Source organism: Haliotis rubra, unplaced genomic scaffold (assembly GCF_003918875.1).
Source record: "Haliotis rubra isolate DU_JTF1 unplaced genomic scaffold, ASM391887v1 Scf122, whole genome shotgun sequence".
Taxonomy (NCBI): Eukaryota; Metazoa; Mollusca; class Gastropoda; order Lepetellida; family Haliotidae; genus Haliotis; species Haliotis rubra.
Window position 1 is genome coordinate 653,681 of NW_025765137.1, and position 4,339 is coordinate 658,019.

General features: G+C 39.1%; 1 long non-coding RNA gene across 1 annotated transcript; it reads left to right on the forward strand.

Annotated features, from left to right (window-relative positions):
• Positions 1-792: 792 nt before the first annotated feature.
• LOC124265910 lies at positions 793-3,889 on the forward strand. Its single transcript, XR_006895581.1, has 2 exons — positions 793-1,014; positions 3,664-3,889. It is a non-coding gene; the product is annotated as an uncharacterized LOC124265910 (long non-coding RNA).
• Positions 3,890-4,339: the final 450 nt, after the last annotated feature.

Here is a 4,339-nt window from a genome sequence, read left to right on the forward strand (position 1 = left end):
GGTAAGCAGGAAGGGCGCCACGCTGAAGATCCGGGTTCGATTTCCATCTTGAATACAACATAAAAAGTATTGTGACATACACACCATTCTTGGTCTGTTTTAATTTCCCAAACCTTGATCACCTTGGTCTCCATGGCCCTTAACAAAGTATCATGACTCATAAAGTCTTAGGACCGCCGCCGTGGTGTAGTGGTTAGAGCGTCAGCCCGGAGAGCGGAAGGTCGCGGGTTCGATCCCCGACCGCGTCATACCAAAAGACGTTAAAATATGGTACTTGTTGGTCCCTGCCTGGCGCTCGGCATTAAGGGGTACAACAAGGACTGGTCGGCTCGGAGTCAGTACAATGTGTCTGAGTGGGGTATTCATGCTTCACTGCGGCATGGTATCTCAGTGTGCTAGCACTATAAAACCAGCTTCAGTCTGGGCTAGTACAAGCAGCCGCACATACACATACACACGCATGCACGTCGTCATATGAGCGAAATATTCTCAAGCACGACGTTAAACCCAATTTCACCTCACCTCACCATAAAGTCTTAGCTTTAGGGTGACGGAGAAATTCGATCTCTTATTGTTGACTTCTGACAGTCAACAAATCCAGTCTCATTTGCAGCTCGGTAACCATAGAAACCATCCCTCTGCGATAATTTGCCCGCGAAAGGTGTGTGAAGCAAGATCTCTGTGACAGTTTCCAATTACAATGTATGTATCGCGAGTTCTCAAGGATCATGTTTTGCATGAAAATTTCGAAAAAGCACGTGCACACCTAGTACGCGATTTGATCTGAGTCAGTGCACGAAATAGTTCACTTTTCAATGCGGGAACACATCACGTATGACTTGGGACTTTTGGAGACTATTCGGGACAAATCTTAGTTTCTCCGGACGTCAGAAGTCATTATGTACTCGATGGTGAAATCTACAACAGCACATCAGGCTGAGTCGGCTTGTCAGCAATTGTTGAAGCGTGAAATCCGCTAATGTTAACTACACAAAGGAAAAACATGTCTTTGAGGTTTGTTTACAATGCGAATTTACATTTGCAAACAGTATAACCTTGATGTGTTAAAACCTGGTTTTTATTCACACTTAAATAAATATTAATGTTTTAGTGCAAGGATGCTATTCAGTAATTATCTACAGGTTTTCTTTGAGCTTCGGAAATCAACGGTTGAATACACATACGATTTCTTCGTTGATCAAACTAGGTCACGTGAGTGCAAATGCGAAAAGGTTCAGCATTCTTTCCCATGCTCCCATTGTTGAAATGTACAACCACTGTTAAAAAAGAGAAGTCTATCTTTCAATCGGGGTTTGTTGTTTTGGTTTTTGTATTCATGCAGCAAGGTCATAAACTTGACAAAGTGCAACATTAATTAGCTAAGGACGCTAAACAAAGGCGCTGTCGACTGATAACACGGTTTCAGCAGATTTCCACACAAAGACCGCTGATTATTACTATTTCTTTACTTTCCTTACGTTTCGAGACGTCTGATTTATTAGGTACGAACACACATGTGTAAGCGATTGCAATCTTTGAAATGCTTTGGATATTCTTAAAACATGACCAACCACATAGCGTGTCATTTGAGCTTTACCGAGGGCAAGGTTCAAGTGTCTGATTAAATACGATTTGGTTGCAGGGTAATTTAAAATGCAATAACCCTTTAGGTGATTTTAAAAGTTTTAAGTTCATGGTGTTTTTGTTTTGTTGACAGTAAATGCTAATACTTGATATATACTTGTTGAACCCGTTACGGGTCGTAAATTGTAATAACAAGTTGGGCCGCTTTTGTTTGTGGTCAGTTGTTGCTTGTAACGTTTAGTGCTTTTGAGATTTGAAGACTTGCTGGAAAACCTTGGTTACCCTTTGGAGTACACCTGGCGTCATGACTGAATTTTAGTTATCCGTTCATATACTAAAGTACTGTCGGAAATAGAACAAAAATGTTTTTCACATTTATATCTACAATTTAGTTAATATGTGAAAGTGTGAAATGTCTGTTGAACTAAGTTCGGCCTAACTACAGTCTCCGTGGTAGAGAGATAGGAAACGGAGAAAAAAGGACTTTACTGAGGAGATATTAGTGCAGAAATTAGCAATGCAGTTTTTTTCAAAGTCCGAAGAGACTTATTTGGAGCAGACCATGGCTTTATGCAAATTAGTGTGCGATGATATTGTATAACAAATGACACTTTTTGAATGTCCATTTTGAAATTAGACTTAGCAGACGAATACTGAAACTATTGAGGATATAGATACCATTAAGTCTCACTATCACTATAAAAAGAAACAGGTAAGAGGGGTCGTCTCAAAAGCAAAACCAAGACGGGTGTTGCTTAGGGTAGTTGGGGTCGGGCTTGGGGATAGAGATATTAGCTAAGATTAGATAATCAGTAGATTATATTCAATACACATGAAAAGCATAACAGATATTTGAGATGACCCCTTGTTTATGTGGCCAGCACGTGCATTTCATGCCAAGTGAGTTGACAGTCTGTCGTCATACCTGGCTGAGCGGCCTAATTGTCATCAAAAGTCTGATCTATTGTTTTAAGCAGTTATTCGTATTTTTTCTAAGTTTTGCCCGAGTTTACGCAGTAAACATGCTTTTATGGATACCCTATTACGCATCCCACTGAACGCCCACTTAGGCCGATGGTTATCTCCCAGTTGACAGACACTGAACTAGAAGGTTAATTACGGTAACACCTACGGATATAATGGAACAGTCAACTGTCTTGTGAGTAGAGCAGGGTGAGCCTGAAACAGGTTCGTGTCTGAGAAATTTGATTGTGGGTAAATATAACTTTGTTGTGATTAAATGATAAATGATTTTTTTCAAAATTGATTTTACTATCAATTACTATCGAATATAAAAACAGGTTTGTCACTGAGAGGTTTGATTGAGTTTATTGATAGAAAAGACCCCTCCCAATAATAGCATATGTACAACAGAAGTTAACTGAGAGAACGTTTTGTTGGAGAGATATAGATATGTACATATTGAAAACATTTCTGATTTGCAGTAAATGAGACACCTGCATTGCCATGTAAGATCAGATTAATACCAATCAGTGTTCTGATTTTAACAATACTTTCTAAAGATTGTAACAGTTTATGTCTTTGAATAGCATACAATGGATATTCAAGGAAGTAATGAAAAACATTCTCACAACCATGGCCACATTGACATGATGCGTCATATTTGAATATATATTCTGAATTAATCGTAATTAAGTGCACTCGTCATATATCATAATATTGTGTGCAAAACATATAACTTCTTTATTCCATATGAATAATATTTAGGTTCACATTTGTCTTTATTTGATTCATATGATACAACAGTGTCGCACTTTCTAATATCTAAGCTAATGTTTTCAATATGATGATGCCGACGCCCGTTAAACCGAAATGTTTATGAACATTACCCATGTGGGGAATCAAACCAGGGTTTTCGGCGTGACGGGCGAACGCTTTAACCACTAGGTTACCCCACCGCCCCTATTCCACAAAGCCGCCATACAGCTGAAAACAATGTTTAGTGCGTCGCGCAGTACATAAATGTTTTCGAGCCCGCGTTAGTTCGTTTCCTGACGTCAACCAATTCCGACATGAACATAATAATGCCTTGACAGCATAATTGTCTCATCCTTACAGGAATAGATAATAGTCGTCACAGCCCTACATTTTACCGGGAGAAATAGCCAGATACAGCGACCTAAGCGGAAGATTCTGCGTTCGACCACATCATCTTTGACGCTGTGAAGACCTGCGTCTGCAGTTCGAGAGCGTGATGGAAATATCACAGGTCAGCATAGAGTAGGACGAGAAGGGCAAGAGTCCAACACAGTCAGCGTAATTGGAATACACGACATTATTTATTTTTATTGTGTTACATGACTTTTTGTTAAGATTGTGATTTGTATTTTTATTTGTAATTACCTTTAATGGATTAGAATCAAACAGGAAGTATAAGGTAATACAGTCTGATATATTAAATGGCAGCGAGTAAATTTGGTCTTGATGTAAGTTACTAACTGGAAAAAAAAAGGTTTTAAGAATGCTTCATTTCAACAACACAGTAGATGTCTATGACAGACAACCTCGGAAGTGACTGCCGGATGTATCGAATTGCATGATACATCTTTTATAAGGATGGGGCAGTTTATTTATTTGTTTTAATGGCGCAGTCGGAAATATTTTTTAAAAATGATTGCGGTCTTTAAATAATCAAGTCTGGACCAAACAATACAGTGATTGACATCATGAGCATCGACCACGCATCAATACGATGACATGCACTCAGCCATGTCAGTGTGACCACAGTTCCCAG